This window comes from Mycteria americana, chromosome Z (assembly GCF_035582795.1).
Source record: "Mycteria americana isolate JAX WOST 10 ecotype Jacksonville Zoo and Gardens chromosome Z, USCA_MyAme_1.0, whole genome shotgun sequence".
In the NCBI taxonomy this organism is placed as follows: Eukaryota; Metazoa; Chordata; class Aves; order Ciconiiformes; family Ciconiidae; genus Mycteria; species Mycteria americana.
In genome coordinates, this window is record NC_134396.1 from 27,325,274 (window position 1) to 27,349,694 (window position 24,421).

Below are 24,421 nucleotides of genomic sequence, written 5' to 3' on the forward strand. Positions count from 1 at the left end.
TTCAGCCACCCAGCAGCAGTTAGGACAAAGAAGGGCAGTACTGGCTTCAGTGTAAGCAAAACAAAAAACCCCACACACCTCATTTAAAGGTGAGATGAGAGAGAGATAATGGTGGTTGGTGAGCTGGAAAACCTAATAATTACTCAGACCACTAATCAACTGTCTCTGAGAACATTAAAACAAACCTTTTGGCAGAGGTTAGGTCTAGGAGCTATCAGTTGTCCAAGGCATTGAGAAACAAGAGCAAGGCATGCTACTGAAGCCTCCAAACCCCAGATGCCAACTGTTTTGGAGAATGCTTTCAGCATCATTCCACATAGCAGTTCTTCTCCTAGGACACTGTCACGGTAGCATCCCTGCATATGAGCACCAAGCACAAAGGACTTGCTCCTCTGTGGTTGCTTAAATACCGGCAAAGAGAACTGTATCCAAATTGAATACCTGCCAATTAATGTATAAGGGGTGTTCACATAAACCCACATGATCATGTTCTCTATACTGCACATGCTGTCTTCCATCACTGAGAGATGCCTGAGTCTATTATGTGCTTATGGAGTGAAATAACTGCTCACTTGTGGCAGCGTAAGTAAATCTGAGGATCTTGCAATAATTTGTTTCTTAATTGTTCAAAAAAGCCAAAAGACTACTCCTAGCTTTAACACTGAAAAAAAGCACCTCCATATTGAAAAATGGAGAGTAAATAGGTGCTTTAACTGTGAGAAATTGCCAGGAATTTTATACAGCCTTTTAAATTTTCTTCAAAAGCCAAGAGGAATATCAATTCATCATTTATAAGGCAGATGACATTATTTTAATTTTGTGTTTGGAAAAAAAAAAAAGAAATCTTGGGTAGGGTTGGGTTTTTTTAATTCTTTAAGTAACATTAACAGGATATTCTGGAAAAATATTTTAAAGCTTTAGAGGTCTCAGTTCCTCATTTTTCTAGATGAGATTTGCAGTTGAACTATAAGGAAAACACAAAATTTCCATGACACAAATTTTCCATTACTAAGACATGAAAGGGACTTTTACTTATAGTAGTCCTGTAGTATATACTTTATTCTCTTGAATGATTAGGCTTTAGTTACCGTAGCTTTGTTCCTATTCAGTTCTGTTGGATACAGACATAAAAGCAGTATTTCCATTTTTAAATTATAAGGCTACAGTCCTGTATAACAGGTACTTAAACAAAGCATAATAAATTGAAGGTTATGAAAAATGAAAAGTGTAAGACAGGCTTGTAAAAAAGCATGAATGTTAGAAAGAGCTTTTAATTTTAGGTCTGGATCTTTTATCAGCATAATTCTAGATATAACTTGCTTTAGGTCCACATTTAAAATTGTACAGTACCCACATTTTCACCTTGTTCTAGCTGCCTTCTCTGCTAGTGGAAGACAGACAATTTATGCAAAATAAAATCAAAACATCATTTGGCAGAGGCACGATGAGAAGTTTCTGAAGCGTGTTTGTCCAGGACAATGCCACCAAGACCACAGGGAAGAAACACTTTACAGATTGTTTTGCAGAAAGCAAGTACAGCTTGATATAGTGCGTATCAACTCCATAGGGTAGTCCTTCGTGCTCCCAGGGGCAGCTACCCGCCGTGTCCTCCCTTCCTTCCCCCCTCCCTCCCTGCCTCTGCAGCCAGTGGGCTTGTCCAAAGTCGACTAGACATCCAGCAGGATGCTCTGGAGGACCCACAGAGGGGAAACGGACCCGTGTGCTCCTCAGCAGCTCCCCAGGCAGCTGGCCAAGGTTCAAGGCTACTTGGGAAGGGCACAGTTGTTTGAGGGCTGAAAGGCAGAATTTGCTGGAAATGGGTCATCTTGGGTCAGTTAAAGTTTTAGCCCAGTTTTGAAATGAAGCTCCCAGGGGAACTGAGAAGCAGAGCCGTGAGCCAAGCCTTAATTCACTGTGTGGAAAGGCAAACAGAGAACTAGTCCTAATTAGATAATGGGAACCCCTTTTAATGACCTGCCCATATGTTGCTGCACAGATCATCTATTATTAAGTAAATATGCTCTCTGGGATTTGAGCTCAAAAACAACACCAGGTAGCTATTTACTAGTGAAGAGAAGTCATACAGTCAAAATTTATGGAAGTCAGGTTATATAATGTAAAAGCCATGATCAGTTTGCTGTTTAGGCAATAGCGGAGTGAAACTCTGTTATTTTTCCTATACTTGGAGGGCATGTGCTCAGAGGATTCATCTGGAGTCACGAATAGCAGGACATAGCTGTTGCAGGGTAAGAGGGGTGGAAAAAAAAGCACCATCCACTTCTAAAAGCATGTTATAGCTCTTTTGGTCTTCACCAGGATTATAGGGGGTTATCTGAGCACGAACACTATTCCAGCTTTTCTGCCCAAGGATCTATGGTGTCACATACAGGCACAGTTTACTGCACAGGATTTAAAAGAGTGTGACCAAAGTCATAATTCCTTGCAAAGGGATCATCTGCAAAGCAGAGGCCCAGTTCCCAACTCAGGGCCACTTCAGGACAACTGCAAATTCAGTCATGTGCTCAGGGGTAATCTGAAGGTAATCACGTGAAGGCAACTCAGACTTTTAAACTGTGCATCTGATGTCATGAATTAAACCTAGTTTATTACCAGAGGATGGAAGAGTGACCTCAGGTCAAACACAAACCTTCATTTCATCAGAAGTCTTATGAAGTCAACAGCACTGCTCTTTCAGTGACCCTCTTCCAAATGAACCAGTACCAGAAGCTGCTGAAGAGATGTGAGCAGCATGTTGTGGTTGTGGCTGCATTTGAATTCAGACACCCTTCACCCTGAGGCTTGCAACCCAGTCCTCATACCTGAGCCTTGTGAACAGTCCTGGTTCCTTGCAGAGTTTCTTCATCTTGCTATGGAAAGCCATAAACATCAAATACAGACCCAGCATTTCAGGTCAAACACAAACCTAAGTAGCTTCTTAGGGGGTCACTGTCAGCAGAGCAGGTGCTCCTGAACACGTTGCATACTGACCTCCTTTGGTCAGCAGGTTCAGCCACAGGACTGTATCTGAAGTTGAACATCCCCCTACGCCCCTAACTGTGGCATAGTACTCATCTAGACCAAGAAGCAGCTCAAAGGCTGTTTAGGCAAGGCTGTGATTTTTAAAAAGCTGGATAATTAGTCTTGGTGACAAATTGGTGAGAGAAGAGAGCTGGCATTGGCCCTGCTGTTGCCTGTCTTGGAACAGAGACAGGCACTGGGGACAGAGAGAGCGAGCCACCAGTTGAGATATCCCAGCTGCCCAAATGGTTGATCTCGCCCTCCCTGACCCAACCTGGCTGTCTGCACTGGAGGCTGGCAGTGGGGTGGGAGACAGAGGACTCTTCCAGTGGAAGAAGCCTCCGTCTCTCACCATTGGCAGAAGCAGCAAGTCTATGGGGTGGTGCAGGACCTCTGCAGCTCGACAGCCCTGCCTGGGCTTGGTCTCTTTTTCTGACTCTCCTGTAGCAGGAGCAGCCTCCCCCTTCCCTCCTCACTCATGTGACAGCCAAATAGGACCTACTGGGGGTGGTGGAAGAGAGAGGGAGCTATCATCCTGTATTGGGTTTGCGTGGCAGGGTTTTGGTAGCAGGGGGACTACAGGGGTGGCTTCTGTGAGAAGCTGCTAGAAGCTTCCCCCATGTCCAACAGAGCCAATGCCAGCCAGCTCCAAGACGGACCCGCTGCTGGCCAAGGTTAAGCCCATCAGTGGTGGTGGTAGCACCTCTGTGATAACATGTTTAAGAGGGGAAAAAACTGCTGTGCAGTAGCAGCTGGAAGAGAGGAGTGAGAATATGCGAGAGAAACAACTCTGCAGACACCAAGGTCGGTGAAGAAGGAGGGGGAGGAGGTGCTCCAGGCACCAGAGCAGATTCTCCTGCAGCCCATGGTGAAGACCATGGTGAGGCAGGCTGTCCCCCTGCAGCCCATGGAGGTTAATGGTGGAGCAGGTATCCACCTGCAGCCCACAGAGGACCCCACGCTGGAGCAGGTGGATGCCCAAAGGAGGCTGTGACCCCGTGGAGAGCCCGTGCTGGAGCAGGCTCCTGGCAGGACCTGTGGACCCATGGAGAGAGGAGAGCCCACGCTGGAGCAGGTTTGCTGGCAGGACTTGTGACCCTGTGGGGGACCCACACTGGAGCAGTCTGTTCCTGAAGGACTGCGCCCCGTGGAAAGGACCCACGCTGGAGCAGTTCATGAAGAACTGTAGCCCGTAGGAAGGACTCACATTGGAGAAGTTCATGGAGGACTGTCTCCTGTGGTGGGTACCCCACACCGGAGCAGGGGAAGAGTGTGAGGAGTCCTCCCCCTGAGGAGGAAGGAGCAGCAGAGACAACGTGTGACGAACTGACTGCAACCCCCATTCCCCATCCCCCTGCGCTGCTGGAGGGGAGGAGGTAGAGAAAATCAGGAGTAAAGTTAAGCCCAGGAAGAAGGAAGGGGTGGGGGGAAGGTGTTTTAAGATTTAGTTTTTATTTCTCATTATCCTACTCTGATTGTGATTGGTGATAAATTAAACTAATTTCCCCAAGTTGAGTCTCTTTTGCCCCTGACAGTAATTGGTGAATGATCTCTCCCTGCCCTTATCTCAACTCATGGGCCTTTTATTATATTTTCTCTCCCCGGTCCAGCTGAGGTGGGCACCTCAGGTCCCTGCCAGGCTTTGGCGGGCACCTGGCATCCAGCCAGGGCCAACCCATCACACATCCCTTTTCCTGTCCCAGGAGAGCTCCTAAACCCTTCCCACCCCACAACCCACAAAATTCTCACTGACCGTTCCCAATCCTCAGCACCTTGTGAAGTGGCCATGTGTGCCCCCACATCCCTCTTTTTCCCACCCAGCCTTTCTCCCTCCTTCTCCAGGAACACACTGACTTGCCATCTTTGAAGAATATGTACTGATGTGTTATTGGCAAGACCAAAATTCACATTCTGATGGCACATAAAAATTCCTGTGTAGTTTAGAAGTACACAAACCAGCTTTAAATGGAGTTTAAAGTAGTAATACTAATGGTTTTGTGACTACTGACGGGGTAAAGCTCTTCTTGGGTAAACCTAGTTCTGCTTTGCAGATCTATACTGCAGCCAAAGCATAACTTCTGTGCAATTTCTAAGCCAGCAGTTGCAACTTTCCTTTCCGTTTTGCAGTACTTCTGATGGCTGATATTTCCCAAAGGGAAATATCCCTCCGAAACTATGCTATAGTAACACAATGCTGGTGACAGAGTAAGAAATATCCCTATTGCTAACAAAACACCTTCTTTACTCAAGTTAGTCATGTTCTTATGTCTGGAGGAACTGAAAATGAAAAATCCTCGCACATGACGGACACTTTCTCAGGTGTTAGCAAAATATGGGTGTCTTTGTCTGGTAATGTTTAGAATATGAACTACTTTCTAGGTTACAGGACAGGGTGCTTGAAACTTCAGTAAATACCTAGGCCAACTTTGGCAGCTGAAACTGGAGCCTCTAATCAGTTCCTCTGCATTAAATTACTGGTTAAAATTATCTATGTTGTTACTCTGTTCCCCATTAACATATAGGGATCAAAGAAGAAGAAGAAACAGCAGCTTTAACAAAGTTCAGAGGAGCAAGATAGCTGGGTGAGGGCAAGCATCTGAACAAATTGCTATTTGTGGAAAGCATTAGCAGCCAAAAAGGATGAGGACAAGCAGAAAGTACTGGTGGCAGAAGCATCTCAGACGAGAACCCACATTTTGTACTCTGGGCTGAATTCAGGACTCTTCAGTCCTCCTCAACCCCCTTCTGCTGCTGCCAGTAATGAGTGCTGTCACCTGTAGGTCCACCACTCACATAGGTGTTTAGTCGTAGCACAGCACAGCCAATAGCTTAAAATAATTTTCCCATCTTTACTGAAAACTTTTCTCATCTGATAGGTTCCCACACCATCAGCAGGGAGACAGCTACCATTAGAAATCTCTGCAGCATCCTGGCAGGTCAAGCAGGTGGTCTAGCCACTGTTGGGAAAATAAGGTTATTTCTCTAATAGCAACTAAGGCAAAGAATATCCCTGTGTTTGCTGTCTTTTGTCATGACTTAGATGTAGAAGGAAGGCTGGGAAGAGAAAAGATTGTCAGAGTATATTTTACCACAGTCTGTTGCTGCTGTCCTCCTGGTAACAGTCCTGCTCAAGTCACATAAGAAGGAAGGTTTCTATCAAGCTGTTTTGGATACGTGTGATGTACAGGTGTTTATCTTACCTTGTACTCAGTGGGGAATGAATCATTCACTTCGACTCAATGTTTTTTAGTCATTCAAGAGAGGTGCTGTGTACTTCCCTTCCTTGCCAAAGACCAATGTTTAATAGATGTTGTGGAACAGTTTGTGCCTTGCTCAGAGATTGTGAGATATTAAAAAAAGAGAGAAAGAGCGCAACTTAGTACTTCACAGAACAAGCTACACAATATATAAATGCTGTCACTACATTGGCTGTCAGCCCAAAGCAATAAGATGGAAATTTGAAACACTAAGAATGAAGTCTTAAAATTCTTATTTCGTTATGCCAAAAAGCTGAGTGTACTTCATAAGCCCCAATTCTGTAGTTCATCATACAGAAAACAGGACACAGAGAGACTGCTCACAGCTGTAACAGGATGGTCCATCCATTCATCCTGAGTTTAACTCCTCAGTTTAGCTCCTAAGTCCAGCTGACAGTGGCAGAAAATAGATACAATTTTATATTACATTATGTTTTTACTATTCAGGGGGGCTTTAAACCATGCCTTTGGGCCTGTTGAAATTTCCTACTTCTTCTGCAGCCTGTACTGAATACCAGTCCCAACTCTTCTGAAATGCCTCTTCATTCAAAGTTTATGCCATATGGCTGTGAAGGCTCATTATTTTCAAACTTCATTTCTATTATTTTTTAAAAGAGGTCCCTGATGCCCTTACAAAGGGAGACAAAGGTTATAAACAAATAACATTTAAAAAAATTGAAAAGCTCTTCCTTCACCGCACAGTCTAATCATTCTGGAAAATACATTGCACATTTATTAAATACCAGGTTTTACTCAGGGGAAATCTATGGGAAAAATAAGGGAAAATATGCTTTTCTGCCATTCTGCTTCTCCCAATAAATCAACATTAGCAATTATAAAAAGAGAAGAGCTATTAACCACATGCTAATAATTCTGCCTTCATTTGGCATGGAAATAAGTCTCATGCATAGGAAGATTTTCACCCCTTTTCATGCAGATTATGCATATTCACCAGTGGGAACTAATCCCTGGCGAACTTTCCCTGGAGAAATGTCTTTAACCTGAAAGGCAGCAGGCACTGTGAGTTCAATCTGTTTCACCACAGCATTCCTACCTTGTCTGCTTGCAGAGCACCCGACTATCTAGCGTGTATGGCATTAACCCACTGCAAACGGTGTTGCTGCCTTCTGTCCTCTATTCGTCTGCAGGCTGGGAAAATATTCCCATGGGTATTTATGGTATGGTGTTTACAGCGTGTTAATGTTCTGAACCCAAAGGTAAGCTCAGCACAGGTTGTGCTGCTCTTCTATCTGTGTCAAGAGGTTTGCTGGAAAAGGACAGCTGTACTCTACAGCCCACTTGGTAGACCTGTTGTTAACTACCTCAGAACCCTAGCTTTGCTTTTTAACTAGTTCATGAAGCCAAAATGACCATGTGCCTAACAGTTTCACAAAAACATGTAAAAAATGACCATAAAGTCACAAGATTGAACACAACGTTCAGTCCTACTCTGTTTATCTCTTTGTGGAATAGCTCCTACAATGAAGTGTGAAATACAGAACTAACAATAGCTCCGGATTTAACCATAACACACTGGCAATAACACTGTAGTTAGCCTGTTAACAAAATTTGAATTACAGATGTATTAACTTAAAACACTGAGATCAGGTCTTCCCACAGCAGCACTGCATCAGCAGCAGATACTGGTCACTTGAATTGCTTCTGTCTAATTTGCAAGGCCAGAAGTATGTTTTTAGTGGCTTGGCTCTGTTACAGGAATTAAATAATAGAGTAAATTAGCTAATGTGTGGCACACACTCTACATTTAACACCAGTGAAATTGCTTCTAATATACAGGCCAAACCTTCCACAGCCAGAGGCTACTGACTATGGTTTGCTGATTTGTATAGTTTTCATATGAAATTGCAGATATGTTTCAGTGCTGCTGTGCTGATACACTAAAAACTGATATTAAATATCCTGGCTATATCATCTCCATCACCATACAGTCTGCATGCATATACAAACGAAGAAAATAAGGGGTTACTGTTGTCTATTACAGAAATCAACGTGCACATATTAGAACAGAACCTGATTCAGACTTATTCAGACCTATTTCTGAGTTTGTTACCCTGTCTCCCTGTGCAAAGCAGCATTGTACTTCATACAATAATGCAACTGAAATACTGGTAGTAAAACAGCCTTGCTCTTTGTGCAGCCCCCTCACTTCCAGCTGGAGCACATGCTCTTTTCTCTGGTAGCTCTTCACCCACACAGCAGAGCATTGTCAGGGAAGGCCAGAAGAAATGAGATGCCCCCATAGCACTTTCATCCCTGCAGCATGAAATTTGTATTAATTTTAAGTGTTTATTTCACATACAAAGTTTTTAACTGCAGAAAGTTTTCAAGTTGTTAATTTAGTTTAGTTCATCTACCCAGTTTTCCTTTTGCTTTGATTCTACAGCCTGCAGCCTAGCACTTAAATGCCCATTCTTCTTTCAACGTATTTCAGTAGCTTGTTTGTATTTTTGCGTGTAAACAAATGTGCTCAATACAGTAGCTGGATTTTTTTGTTTTTCTATCATCCTGGCTTTCATACAGGGCAGGGTCTCTAGGATAACAGGGTTCTCATTTTCCATAGATCTGCAGTAACAGAGATTTTATAAATCGGCAAGGGTAAGACCACCACAACTGCCCCACCTGGCACACAGGACACTGGCTAGTGAGTAAGTACTTAACTTGTTAACAGTAAAACAGCATTTCTGCAAACCCAATCTGCTAACTGATATTTCAGAAAAGGGATGATTTGAAGACTAGATATTTGCTCTGCTTAAAAATATTTTAAAACCTGATCATTTTGTAATTCCTGGCAAGAGATGTCTCTAAGAATGTTGCGTCTGAGATAAAGATGGCAGACCTGAGATGCAAATCCAAGCACATTTCTTCATTCTCTGTTTCTCGCCCATACAGAGCTTCTTTTTTTCTTGTTTTTTTAAGCCAAATAATTTTTTTTTTAACGTCAGGAAAATATTCAATTGTTTTCAATGAAACAGGACACTGTATTCCAATATGGCAGTCTGCAACCAGAAATTTACAAGCTCAATGTCACCAGCAGGACACAAGGTCATCAGCGGGAAAAGACATGATACCTAATAGAATCGTAAAAATACAGTTCCCTGTTGCTGTAGTGACAAGACAAACAGAAACGAGGCACTGAGAAACACTTTCAGACCGAGATTTCTGTCCAAAGTACACAGGAGGTTATTTGGCAGCTGTCTTATCATTGGGGCACTCTGAGTGAGATGGGAGCCTGAGCAGCCACCGCTCACAGTGGCCACACGACAAACAAATTACTGCAGCCAGCAGCCTCGGTGCCTTACAGTCACCATCATCAGCTGCAGGTAGCTAGGGCGATGAAATCCGTGTACAATCAAGAATTAGTTTGGATCTTGACATGCAATAATGAGGAAAAGGAAGCTGAGATGGAGTCCTGTAGTAGCTTGCCTTGCAGTCATAATCTGGTGTAAATATCTCTGGGAAATCGAATTTGCCTGTTTTTCTTCTTTTTGTTCTTTTTTAACAATTTAATTATCAGTGTTGTCATTTTGCCTAGTTTGAAATAAATCCACCTTTGGGGGAAGACTGTTTAAGCCAAATTTTCCTTGTGTGCCTTGCTACCCGACTGATCTCCAGAGAATTTGCAGTGAGTATCTGACACTGGCGTTTTTTTTAAAAACTAGTCGTGTGATCTGTTATCATTTTGCCCAGGAAAGTCACATTGAAATTAAATTTTGTCATTTTAATGCAAGCAAACTATTTCAATTTGAGTTTGTTTTTATTTTATACTTGTTTCTGCATTTTTATATTTGTCCTGGCATGCTTCCCTTAATCTTGCACAGATGTCATTGTGAAACTATTAAGAATAACTACATTTCAGTTACAGCTGACACTAATTTACAGAAAACTTGATTTGAACAGAAAAAGATTTGTAAATCAACCTGGCTCAAAAAAAAAAAAAAAAAAAAGAAAAAAGAGGAAGCTGGAACACTTATTATAGTAAGAATATGCTGGACAAGAAGGTTTGGTTTGCTAAACCTTTGTCTCTGACTAAGTGGACATAAAAAGTTCTGGACTCTGGACTCATGCTAACAAGGTTCTCCCATCCAGCAAAAAAAGACCCTAATTAAGACACTTCAGGCTTTCACAGATCTTCATATTCCCACATGTGTTATTTAATTTTTCAACAGTGTTAGAAGCTGCTTCTATTATCAGAGTCTGAGAAGAAAAATGCACACAATGGTATATTTTGTGCAATTAATGTGCAAAAAAATGCACATAAAATGCAACAGTATTGAGGAAGTAGGTATATGTGAACTTTTCTGAAATTACATAATAAAACCCTGGAAGCTGCTCATTCTTAATATTCTTAATATTCACCTCTTAATATTGCTATTCTAATGTTCCATGGTCAATTGCTATTTTAAAAAAAGAGAGGCAATAGATCTTCCTACTATTGCAGTTGTTGAACTGTCTTTTTCTAAGCAGTAATACAGAAAAGCACTAGCAAAAAATAAAATTTAAAAGAATTAAAACCTCATAAATTTCAAGACAATCTTTAGCATGTTCTAAGTAACAGAGACTGTTTAGTGTCTTGTAATCCTTTCCAGATATTTTAAAAATTCATGCCAGGCAACTTTAACAGCATACTTTATCTATCAGTTGTCTTAAAAAAACTATGGAGCAATAGAAAGGACCTATAAAAACAAATAGGAAAAATTCTAGCATTCTGGTCTCTCAGCTCAGAGAAGGTTATGGTGCCAAACAGACCCATCAAAATGACTGGGGTGGAGTACTCAATGGCATTCACACCAACTTCAGAGAAAAAGAAAAAGAAAACCAATCCTTTGGGGGGCATGCCATCGATCTGGTGGCAGAACACGTAGCATGGAGAAAAAACATCCACCAGCGAAAAAACCCCCACCTTGTCAGTGAGTGCAGCTGGTCAGGGGCTAATGGAATGCATCTCAACAGCGAGCATGTGCCAGTAGTTTTTCTGCTTGCAATTTCATGGGACCCTTGCCCCATTTAGTTGCCTTCCCATTCTTTCACTTGTGGGCACATGTAGCGCCTTTCAACCACTTCATCCATTTGCATCCTCACTTGACCCATGCATGTGTCTTCCCCAGAGCATCACCTGCCACACTCCATGATCAAAAGACATTAGAGAGCTTTTGTCCCTTGGAGCCCCAAGTGTGCTCATTATATTTAGGATGGAAACAAACTATCCCCAACACTGATCTAATTAAAAGACAGTCCTATTTAGCAGAGACTGAAAAGTAGCCATCCTGAAGTCCCATAAATTCAACAGACCATTGTTGTTTTAACATATTTGCTTCAGTGCTCAGCTGAATAGGAAAGTCAGAGCTGGGGCTCTTGCTTTTTCAAGACTAAGAAACCCATCTATTCTAAGTTTTAAGTAAGACTACACAAATACCCAAAGGTCAAAACCACCTTTCCTGTATATGTCAGATGCACTGTAATTTTTCTTTGTATGAGAGAAAAGGAAATAGTCAGAGTTGGCTAAATTGCTGAAAGTCTGTAGCGTATACAACTGTGTTGTGTTTCTTTCATAGGCAATGTCAGAGATTAAATGTACTCTATAAGCAAACTGATTAGGACCTGACCTGATTCGCCTTAAGCAGCAAATCTGGTTTTAATGAGGTAACTCTAACTTCACTGAAAGAAATTTTAAAAAATCACCTGGTTTTCCTTTCATTCATATTGCTTAAACATTCCTCTCATCTTTGCTCTCCATTGTTCATTTTGGTTCTGTTCCCTTGAAACCTTGGTTCCAGTGACAAATCACCTGATGCACAATTAGTAAAGCCTGCCATAAAAGCACAGTATTAAGCACTTCATATGGAAGTATTTTTTTGTGAATGTTTGCAAGTAAAGTTTTCGGTTTGGGTAACACCAGACCATTTTGTGGAATACATGTCAGCTTTCTGTAGTAAATCTGAAAGAGCCCAAAGTGGACTTCAAACACAAAGATGACATGAAAAGAAAAACAAAACCAACAAATTATGTAAGAAATTCAAATGAAACATTTCCCTTCATCCCATTTATTCACCAAGCCCATGTACGACTGTTCTTAAGATACTGTTGTTTTTCAGTCCAATCCATATATCCTCTTCTAGATTTGAAGGGAGAGTGGGATAAAACCAGGCTCGCTACAGATAAGCCTGGGGATGGCATACCAATGTTTGAGGGACAACGTGCTAGCGAGGTCCTTTGGTCTGCCATCTTAGTGGAGGTAGGGGATGGAAATCTACACAGGAGCAAAGATGCAAGGGTTGTTGATGTGTTAGAAACCACAGAAGTGCCGGTGAACAGTCACATAAGAATTAGGGCTTCTCCCCCAAAAAAGGTGGCAGGATCAATAGCCCAACTGAAGTGCATCTATACCAATGCACACAGCATGGGCAACAAGCATGAGGAGTTGGAAGTCATTGTGCATCTGGAAAACTATGATATAGTTGCCGTGATGGAAACATGGTGGGATGACTCGCACAACTGGAGTCCTGCAAGGGATGGCTATAAATTCTTCAGAACGGATAGGCAAGGAAGGAGAGGTGGTGGGGTAGCTCTGCATGTGAGGGAGTGTTTTGACTGTCTGGAGCCTGAAGATGGTGACGATAGCGTCGAGTGTTTATGCTAAGAATCAGGGGAAAAGCCAACAAGGCAGATATCATGGTGGGAGGCTGTTACAGACCACCCAACCAGGATGAAGAGGCAGACAAAAGATTCTATAAGCAGCAGGGAGAAGTCTCACCATCGCTAGCCCTTGTTCTTGTGGGGGACTTCAACTTACCAGATGTCTGCTGGAAATACAATACAGCAGAGAGGAAACAGTCTAGGAGGTTCCTGGAGTGTGTGGCAGGTAGATAACTTCTGACACAGCTGGTGAGTGAGCCAACTAGGGAAGGTGCCCCACTGGACCTCTTGTTTGTGAACAGAGAAGGACTTGTGAGTGATGTGGTGGTTGGAGGCTGTCTTGGGCATAGCAATCACAAAATGATAGTTTTTGATTCTTGGAGAAGTAAGGAGGGGGATCAGCAGAACTGCTACCTTGGAGGGCAGACTTTGGCCTATTTAGGAGACTGGTGACAGAGTCCTTTGGGAAGCAGTCCTGAAGGGCAAAGGAGTCCAGGAAGGCTGGACATTCTTCAAGAAGGAAACCTTAAAGGCACAAGAGCAGGCTGTCCCTATGTGCTGAAAGATGAGCCAGTGGGGAAGACTGGCCTGGCTGAACAGAGAGCTTTGGCTAGAACTCAGGAAAAAAAGGAGAGTCTACAACCTTTGGAAGAAGGGGCAGGCAACGCAGGAGGACTACAAAGATGTCTTGAGGTTATGGAGGGAGAAAATTAGAAGGGCCAAAGCCCAACCAGAACTTAATCTGGCTACGGGCATAAAAGACAATAAAAAATATTTCTATAAATACTTTAACAACAAAAGGAGGGCTAAGGAGAATCTCCAGCCTTTACTGGATGCAGGGGGAAAAATAGTGACAAAGGATGAGGAAAAGGGTAAGGTACTTAATGCCTTCTTTGCCTCAGTCTTTAATGGTAAGATCAGTTGTTCTCTGGGTACCCAGCCCCCTGAACAGAATGAAGCCCCCATAATCCACGGGGAAATGGTTAGTAACCTGCTACACCCCTTAGACACACACAGGTCTATGGGACCGGATGGGATCCACCCAAGAGTACTGAGGGAGCTGGCAGAAGTGCTCACCAAGCCACCTGCAATCCTTTATGAGCAGTCCTGGCTAACCAGGGACATCCCAGTTGACTGAAAGTTAGCAAATATGACGCCCATCTACAAGAAGGGCCGAAAGGAAGATCCAGGGATCTACAGGCCTGTCAGTCTGACCTCGGTGTCAGGAAGGTTATGGAGTAGATCACCTTGAGTGCCATCATGTGGCACGTAGAGGACAACCAAGTGATCAGGCCCAGTCAGCATGGGTTTATGAAAGGCAGCAGGTCCTGCTTGACTAACCTGATCTCCTTCTATTACAAGATGACCTGCTTAGTGCACAAGGGAAAGGCTGTGGATTTTGTCTACCTAGACTTTAGTAAAGCCTTTGACACCATTTCCCACAGCATTCTCCTGGAGAAACTGGCTGCTCATGCCTTGGACAGGTGTACTCTTCGCTGGGTAAAAAACTGGCTGGATGGCCGGGCCCAAAGAGTTGTGGTGAATGGAGGTTACTCCAGTTGGCAGTGGGTCACAATCGGTGTTCCCCAGGGCTCTGTGTTGGGGCCAGTTCTGTTTAATATCTCGATCAATGATCTGGACGAGGGGATTGAGTGCACCCTCAGTCAGTTTGCAGATGACACAAGTTGGGTGGGAGTGTTGATCTGCTTGAGGGTAGGAACGCTCTACAGAGGGATCTGGACAGGCTGGATCCATGGGCCAAGGCCAATTGTATGGGGTTCAACAAGGTTAAGTGCTGGGTCTTGCACTTGGGTCACAACAACCCCATGCAACGCTACAGGCTTGGGGAAGAGTGGCTGGAAAGCTGCCTGGCAGAGAAGGACCTGGGAGTGTTGGTTGACAGCCGGCTGAATATGAGCCAGCAGTGTGCCCAGGTGGCCAAGAAAGCCAATGGCATCATGGCTTGTATCAGAAATAGTGTGGCCAGCAGGACTAGGGAAGTGATCGTGCCCCTGTACTCGGCACTGGTGAGGCCACACCTTGAATACTGTGTTCAGTTTTGGGCCCCTCACTACAAGAGAGACATTGAGGTGCTGGAGCGTGTCCAGAGAAGGGCAACGAAGCTGGTGAAGGGTCTGGAGCACAAGTGTGATGAGGAGCAGCTGAGGGAACTGGGGTTGTTTAGCCTGGAGAAAAGGAGGCTGAGGGGAGACCTTATCGCTCTCTACAACTACCTGAAAGGAGGTTGTAGAGAGGTGGGGGTCGGTCTCTTCTCCCAAGTAACAAGCCATAGGACAAGACGAAATGGCCTCAAGTTGCAACAGGGGAGGTTTAGATTGGATAACAGGAAAAATTTCTTCACGGAAAGGGTTGTGAAGCATTGGAACAGGCTGCCCAGGGAAGTGGTTGAGTCACCATCCCTGGAGGTATTTAAAAGATGCGTAGATGTGGCACTTAGGGACATGGTTTAGTGGTGGACGTGGCAGTGCTAGGTTAATGGTTGGACTTGATGATCTTAAAGGTCTTTTCCAACTTAAACAACCCTATGATTCTATGATTCTTTTCCATATCTCAACAGTCTTTTTTCCTGAGCACAACCTATTCTGAAAAATGCTTCCTTTTTTCACGTTTTTAGCTGTATTTACACTAACAAGAGCTAGTAAATCTTCTTGCAGTACCTCTTGCTAACCTTCACTGGTTTTTTTAAGGTTTTGTGTAAAATTAGCAAGTCAGAACTAGTCAAAAGGTTAAGATCAAATAAATTTACAAGCAACTGCTGTTGCAATATAATCTGCAGGAAAATCTCTTGTATTTGAGTCATCCCAGCAGAAATCTAGATTTTCAGCATTCATTTCCATGGAATTACTTTGGATCTACCCCTGACTCACAAGCATTTTACATTGTATTTAAATGACCCACCAGACTGTGTTGTCTGATGCACATGGTCTGTCTGTCTATCTATCTACAGATACATAGACATAGATATGTGTATATATATATATATATATCACCTTAAGAATATTTTCAGATGACTATCCAATAGATTTTTTTAACACAATGATACTTAAATAGCTGTGGATCACCAAGATCCATGTACTTTCCATGAACTCATACTCCATATGAAAAAGAAAGGCTGGAGGGAAAGATACAGTGGAGTGAGAGATATAGTGGAGTGAAATAGCTCAGAGCCATAAAAGGTCTGTCCAGTCTAAATTTTAAGCATTGTTAACCTATTGTGGCCATTTTCAGAAACAGCTGTATTGAAAAAATTAATGAGTTTTCCATTCAAAACTTGCATCTGCCCTAACATGCAGGCAGCCTTGCAGGTACCATGTGTATATTTCACACATAAACATGCCCCTTCACCACACACTCTAAATTAAGAACATAACACAAACACTCAGAGTGTCTCATTGTTCCTTACTTGTTCTGTATAGTCTAAAGGAATAAAAAAATTTCCTTGTCCAAAGTTGTGTGAACATATCACAGACAACGCTGCCTTCCAATGAATTATTTTCTGCTTGAGAAAAATTGTTCCGTTTGGTTTGCAGGTTCTTCCCAACATCCGCTTTTAGTATAAAAATCTGTGGGCTTATTTGCCCCTTCATTTCCTCACATTAAAATCTTTGATTTTTCTCATGCCTGTTATGCTAGCAGATGTCATCTTGAATCAGAAGGGTGTGGAAAGTTGTGTTACAGATATATTGTGTACATCTTCCAGTGCATTTTTCCACTGAAGTCACTTGCGGGCACTATCATGTCCTGGCAAACACCAAAAAGCCAGTAAGTGCTCCTTTTCTGTAATCTGTGCAGAGCAGTGGGAGTGGTAGAGTCTGTACTGCCACACTGCATGTGGATATAAACTCCCCTTTACAGTGTTTACCATTAGTGACACTGCTGCATTCCTGAAAGCAAGAATGAAAATTACAGATTTCTCCCTCACACAATACACTCAATGAGTTTTTGAAAGCAGTATACATGAATCATACAGAGAGGAGATGAAACTACTCAAGCGGAGCCCTTTCCCATCTAACAAGGACATAACAGAGTTGCACCTTGCCAACTGAAGTCCTTAGGAGACATACCAATTTAGGAAAGTGCAGCACAACAGTCTCTTCAACCCATTTTGGAAGAAGACTGGGAAAGACCATGACTATGCCCACTTCCACGATGAGAAGCCACTTACAGGATATTTCAGAGAATCTCTGAGATCACAGTATCTGATCCACGAAGGCTTTTTTGCGAGGCTGTTCTCAGTATTCTCAGTGATCTGATATGCCTTACTGTAACAGGAACTAACTTCGTTTGCAAGGCCAAGGCCAGCATATCATGCAAAGCAGAACTCAGGAGCAAAGGAACAAAGGAGGCACCCACATGAACATGTATGCTTGATACCCATAAATATTGATAGCGCTCTCTTCACACTGCTGAAGTGTAGAAGTAGTCCTCATCTTTCAATTTAACATGAAAACTAAAGGTGGTATGAAATTCAACAACTGTGTATCCAAGGATACACAGAAAGTCTAGAGCATGAGGAACTCGGATCAGGTGTTTCTGAGTGTTGGCCCAATGTCTTAAGCCTAAATCCATAATCTGTTCAATACATTCATTTGGTTACAGGTAGTAAGAAACAGATCTTTTGACTCCTCACAGAAATAATTCTATACCAACAAACAATCTTTTTGCCTATTGCTGTCCCTTTCTAAGCAAGAACTTCTGAAAGAGAAAAGAAAGAAAAAAACAATCTTATTAAGTTGGAAATTTGTTTTATTTCACTTGCACATTTGAAGGAGACTTTCCTGTGAATAATGGGAACTCACATGACCACTCCAATTGAAGGAAAAGTGTATTTGTTTCTCTGCCTACTGCCCTTTTTTGCCTTATATCTTGACTGTGGTACTTGATGTCATGACTTTGATTTTTCGAAGTATTCCTATGCGGTCATGCACCAAAGGTTTCTATTGTTCTCCCAAACAAATTCCCAGAAATGTCAATGGTAGTTTAAATTAAAGAAAGGAGAACAGAGAAGTGCCCAGGGAAGTGGTTGAGTCACCATCCCTGGAGGTATTTAAAAGACGTGCAGATGTGGTGCTTAGGGACATTGTTTAGTGGTGGACTTGGCAGCATTAGGTTTACAGTTGGACTTGATGATCTTAAAGATCTTCTCCAACCTAAATGATTCTATGATTCTATATAAGCAGGGACTAACCAAATGAAACAGGTCATCGTTTCATAAAACTCCAAGAATAGAAGGGGTTAACAAATTTTATTTTCACTGACAATCAAGCCTAGAGCAGCGTAAAAGTTCTGGCAGATACTCTCTCAAAGTGAGGAGGGCTTTCACAGCCTGACTACATTATTCCTGTGTGTGTTACCAGTTAGTAGTTGCCTAAAATCAATATTAATAAAACAGTGTACAAGCATTAAAACACATAGAGTCTGCTGCACATTTGCAGCCAAAAACTGATTCCAGCTGATTCCCACACTACACTGCTCAAGAGTATTTTTAAGTCACCATTGCCCCTAGAGATGGCCATTTTCTGTTGTTATTTTGAACACACATGGTGATGTCAGCTCTTGGCTCAAAGATTTCTGCATTCTTTTGTAAGCTCCTACACAAAGGCTTTTGTGCTCTAAAACAGATGCCCAAGGGACTGTGTCATTCTCTCAGGAGGCTGGGCTAGAGAAAGCCAGATGCCTGCAGAGACTGACATCCTGGTGATAAGTGTGGAAGCTGTGTCCCTGCTCTTCTGGGAGACTCTGGGGAGTGTCTCCCCGCAAATCACCGGCTGGGTGGCGAGTTCACACACAGGCTTTCTCCACTGTGAGGAACGAGTCAAGCAGGTTCCGCAACCAGGGCTGCTTTCACGCATGCCATTTACCAGCCAGCCATCCCACATACTAGCAAATAGAGCAGATCTTCCAAATAAGAAGTAGCAATCTAGACAAACTAGGCCTCCAATCCTCTCCATTTCAACAAAGGAGAAACTATTCATCTGCTTTGGATAAACAGGTGGATGGATGCTGGCTGGAAAGAGAAAAGAAGGGTCAAATACTGCCAGGCCCTGGACTAGAAAGTCTTTTGGTACAGCCAAAAGGGAGAGTTCCTCTGGAAATGGTTCAGTATCACATTAATGCTCTTATCGTAGAGTTGTCACTTGCATCTAGTGACATTTATTGAGCCCCTTCCAGTAAAATGGTGTAAGGCAAAAGAATATTTATCTTCAGGCTGGCAGAGGAAAGATGGCTATAACCAGTTTTGAGAACTGCCAGACAGTGGCAGGGCAATCACACTGTTTCTCCCCCCTCCCACCACCTCATAGTTTACATTAGGTGGCAAATCTGCTCTCCCAGTGAGTTTTTGGCTACATCTCCAGTTTTACCAGAATAAGGCTGGATCTGCTCTTTCGAGCTTTGTTCACATGAATAATATCAGTGTTGCCGGCAGGACTATTAATTACAGTTGAGCATTACTCACACAAACAAGATGTACTGGATTAGGTCTTTACATGACAATACCATGGAAACTCCAGTCTGGATTTGCCCAGATAAACACACTAAGGAAGCAATAGCTAGACAGCAGGCAGGAAAATATGAAATAAAATAGAAAAACCAAAAATACAACTCTGTATTAGGTAGTGTTGGTAGGATGTTCCATACCTGCTATTTCATAACCCACCTTCACCACCTTGCAAATATTTGGCACCCTTCTCAAACCAAATACATACTGAATCCATACTGAATAGTTATGACACAAAAACCACTCATCACTTGTCAGCAGTGCCTACGTGTAGGTACAGTTTTTATGAGCCCTAATAAAAAATGAACACCATAGTCACCGCTAGTTAACTTTATGCAACAGCTTGGCTTTCTTCTCACACTGAAGAAAGCCTCATTTTATACTGCATTTATGAGAACAGTGAGAACCCAGAACTTTTTTTCCTGCAGAATGAAGTTGTTAAGATTCTTTTCTTTCTACTTTTAAATGCACTTTACCTCACCTAAGTTATTAAGCATGAACATACAATATGAACACAGTTAAGTAGCATTCTGTCAGAGATTTTCAAAGTTTTGGAGGGTAACTTCATCAAATATAGGCCAAACAGAAGGTACCTGTTATTTTTTATCTTATTCTTTCTGTTTCTTACCAAAAGTTAGCATCTGCCAACACCTCCTAAACCCTGGAGATGCTCAGAGGAGTTCTCCAGCCAGCATCGGTTCGCTGTCACCAGGGAATAGTGATAAATTGCAGAGCATCATCACTGGTAACAATGTCATCACTACATCGAATACTGGCGAATAATATTTGTTTGGACTACCACATGAAATGATCAGCCATGCCATGATTTGTATCATGGTGCAGTCTGGTAATTCCTATGCAATTGTACTCAGTAATCATGAGTTGGCTTTTGACTTGGAAACTGAGGAGAAAAATGGTTTAAAATACTTTTGGTTAAGTACAATTCCAGCTCAAGGCAAGAAGGTTCAAGTTTTTCCCACTTTCCATAAGGAACGACTGTCACAGTAGGAAAAGCAAACATTTGTAGCTTGCCAGAATTAACATCACCTTGTTGTTATCGGTAAAATTCAAAGTTAAGCATGTGCACTGTTTCCTGCTACCGGTTTTTCAGGCCAGCTGCAGGATCAGGAAGACAACACCGCAGTGTGTCATATTTGGACATTTTCCCAAGGAACAAGAAAGGCCAGAAAAGACATCTCTCAGGCCATGCCTCATGAGAGGAATATAAATACCTCCTTTAAGCACAAGATTAGCAGCAAGCCAAACGTCAGGGAAGGGCAAAGAAGCAGCGTGTTCTGCATCAGCATTGGGAAGAAACTGAGCTCACTTTCTTTCCTGAGAAGATCTCTTCTCATCTGACTCCTGAATTCTGGTATCACGTTTACTCAAATCATCTGTGTGAAAGAGGAAGAAGGATAACAAATAAGCTCTCATCAGCTGGGTTTCAAATCACTCAATGGTCATGCACTAATAGCACACATCAACCGGATGCAGCCAAGGTCAGCAGAGAAAGTTTGAACTAAATTCCTCTTGTGCCTTGAGCTTTGAGTCTGGCTCCCAAATGCTGTGGGCAACACACAAAGACCCAAAACTGTGCCGCAAAAGGCAGTGTGTTAAGAGATATTCCAAGCACCTCTGGCCATGACTGGCATATTTTTCTGCCACAGTGCAAAGCGTCGCAGAAATACTGCATATTCCAGACTGAGTCACTGCCAAGTTTGGCCTAATAAGGAAAAACATCACCCTGAAGCCAGAGTCTTGAGTGTCATCTTCTCAACAACACAGCCCAGAATGTAGATTAGGGTAATGTGTTAAATCACAAACTCCAGATTTTGTCATTGCAGTATCTTTTTGTTTCGTGGGGTGAGAAAGGGTTGGGGGGAAAGACTTACTTCAATATGCAGGTATTTACTGCACCTTCTAAGCAATAGGGAGTATAAAGGAAATGTTCAGCAAATAGAAATGGTGAAAGTGGCACAGCTCAAATCCATCCTGGCTGTAATCTGCAGTGACAGCTTTCTGCTATGGATTTACAATAAATCATTGCTGTTTCTAATTTATTAGTATATTTACAAGTCCAGATTTTTAACATTCCTTGTAGGAGTATAGATACATTAAAAAAAAAAGTATTCCTGGGACATGCTGGGGCAGATTGTCTAGTCAATACAGCTACAGTAATTTATATTTAGGAAGATTTATTTGTTTATGCCTATGCTGTAATATACTCTACCAGCTTTTTTATCACAGGTATTGTATTTCAATTCAAACTTGGTTGCTGCTATTTTTATATTTCAGCAAATTTCTAAAAAACTGACAGTTCAATGTATAGGGTTCAGCTGAAAATACTCCACACAAATTAAAAAGTCAAGTGAACAGAAATGCATCATGCATTGCAACTTCATTTTAAATAAACAAATCAATGGTGTTCTGTCTGTGGCCTCAGCACGAAAGGTAATTGATGTAGAATAACAAATCAATGTCCCTTGACTTTTCTGAAAGTTTAACTGAAGCTCTCAATGGGGATCATTGGCACTGTTTTAATGGGAGGGATTACATAACATAATATGTTTGCCTCGATTAGTTGTAAACCAAGGTAATGGAGCATTATTAGTATATCTAGACACAAGGAAGACCCTAAAGTAACTATCAGAAGGGAATAATGTGTTCAGTTAAACAGAAGCTATATCGAAATGAATATTTCATAGCACTGATACAAACAGGTGTGCATAACCTTCCATAACTAATTTGTCAAATATAATTTATGTGGTGGCCTTCAGCTAAAGTAGAACAGCCACCAGTAGTATGCTCGATTCTTTAAAAAGTGCTTGTTTCGTGTGAAAGATGACTTTTCTTCTTTGTTGGTTTTGGCACTTACTTAACAAATCTTCCTTTCAAAATCCATCAAGTGCACTACCTGCAGGAAATAAATTCATTTCCTAGAAGAAGAACAGTACCGTCCTTGTATTGCATGTGCACGTTCACATGCAGGTATCACCATGCTACACAGCTGATCGAACCATATGACAGTAAAACATGGACATCAAGTTCTGAATATCTACAAACTGGCAGATCCCAGCAATAACCCTGTTGCCCAATTCACTAGGAGAAGAGGAAAACCTTTTCTTGCTCTGATCTATGATATGTGACTGAGCCAAAGAGGAAGATGCAATTTCTTAATAGATACAAGTTACCAGAAAATTTAAAATGAGAACCGTTTTTTCCCCTGAAAAAAAAAACCCTAACCCTAAACAAAAGAATAAGATCCATGCCATGTCTCTCAGATGTCATTTGGTTCTTTAAGAATGAAACACAACATGAATAATTAGTACAGAGAGAGGCAAATACATAGGTGTATATAGACATACATAGACATTTGTTTATATTTATGCACATGAAACAGGCATAAATCAACATTTTATGCGCTTTTCATTACTCAAAAATGTCTGGTGGAGCTGAGCTGCAGTTTGACATTGAATTGAAGATAGGGGAGAATTTACTATTGATTCTACAAATGATCCGTGTTGTTCACAGGAAAGAAAAAAGGGAGTTCATGTAATAGAGTTTTGAAACAGACTATGTAGAGAGCCCAATAATAACAAATACAAGAGGCAAACCATGTTGATCACTTGAAAAATGTACGCAACCTACACTAAAATGAACAATCAGCACAGCAATTAACCTACCACAATAGCAGGAACAAACATTGCATAACGCACACTGTAGGACAATGCCACAAGTCTTACAGAAAAGCACTGTCACTGAAATAGTCACCTAGTAGAAATCACTTTCAAGAATTTCAGCAGTGCTTTAATGCTAAATACCTCCCTATTCCTTGGGAAAGAAAAGCTATGTATATGCGGGGGCCTGGGGGGGGAAACTTTCTGAGAAGTACTTCCATCTGTCACCTATTAGTTACAGAGGTCTTGTTTTGAGAGTGTAAGCATGCCAGTGAATCCAACACGATCTGAGTCACAGCCATCATTGGAACTGCATTTAGCAATATATCATGTCAATCGACATTTTGTTTTCACACAGCGGTGGGAAAAAGCTTCTCAGAATGGCCAGGCCTTTCAAGTTAGATTGAAAGATCTGGAGCTGAACATTTACATGAACGGACTATGGGTCCAAATTAAAAGCTGTCTCACTGAGTTGCTCTTTAACTTCCCAAATCTAAACCCAAGACCAATAGCTCTTGTTTTCTTCTTCTTCAGCCTGTAAGAATGGAAGAGAAAAGGTTAGACATATAGCATTATGAATAGGTCACGTTGAATTCCGAGAAGCACTGTACAAATATTAATCTATGGCTTCCTACCTATTAAATCCAAGCATGAAGCCTTTCTTGCTGCAACACTCTGAACTCCAGAGTCTGTATGAATGTAATATGTTTGTCACAGGTAACATAAATGCATCATTAGACAACTGGTACAAATTAAGTGATGGAAAAAAAATCAAGAAGCACAAAAAGAAAATAGAAGTTATTATTTATAGCTGTAAATCACCAGGTTTCAAAAATATCATGAGGGACTGCTGAAGTCACACCAGCTGTTTTAAATACATGAAGCTGGGGAAAACTTAGTTAATAATTTATAAAGTACTAACAAGAAGGAGAGAAGGAGAGAAAGCTGAAGAATTAAACAACCAAAAGAGAGAGGAAAAAAAAGGAAGAAAAAAAAAGAGAGGGGAGGCTATTTCCATAGAGTGATTTTTAAGTAAAAATGGCAGTTATTGCCATTTGGCTCATTACAGGAGTTTGCTTATTAACATAGTCAGAGATAACAACTCCTAACATATTTTTGCAGACCCAATACGTCTGCTGTTTCCACCCTGGAGTCATGTATTACCAGCTTGCTTCAAGCGATGTGTTTTCAGCAGTCAGTTCGGACTTTCAGTGAATTCAATTCAAGTCCAGCAAAATTTTGCAAATAAGTAAACATTCCCTAAAAAAAAAAAAAAATCTTTATTCAATTTGATA

At 41.8% G+C, this 24,421-nt stretch overlaps 1 protein-coding gene across 17 annotated transcripts in view; it reads right to left on the reverse strand.

Annotated features, from left to right (window-relative positions):
• Positions 1-5,106: 5,106 nt before the first annotated feature.
• The window catches only part of MPDZ (multiple PDZ domain crumbs cell polarity complex component), a 137,731-nt gene continuing 118,416 nt past the window's right edge, over positions 5,107-24,421 (reverse strand). For 13 of the 17 annotated variants that reach the window (XR_012778903.1, XR_012778912.1, XR_012778915.1 and 10 more), the window contains 3 exons: positions 23,762-23,815; positions 20,777-23,661; positions 5,107-6,346 (listed from right to left, as the gene is read on the reverse strand). The gene's annotated coding sequence lies outside the window, so the exon portion shown is untranslated. The remainder of the gene's footprint in view (positions 6,347-20,776; positions 23,662-23,761; positions 23,816-24,421) is intronic. The other 4 variants (XR_012778905.1, XR_012778906.1, XR_012778904.1 and 1 more) reach the window with 4 other exon arrangements.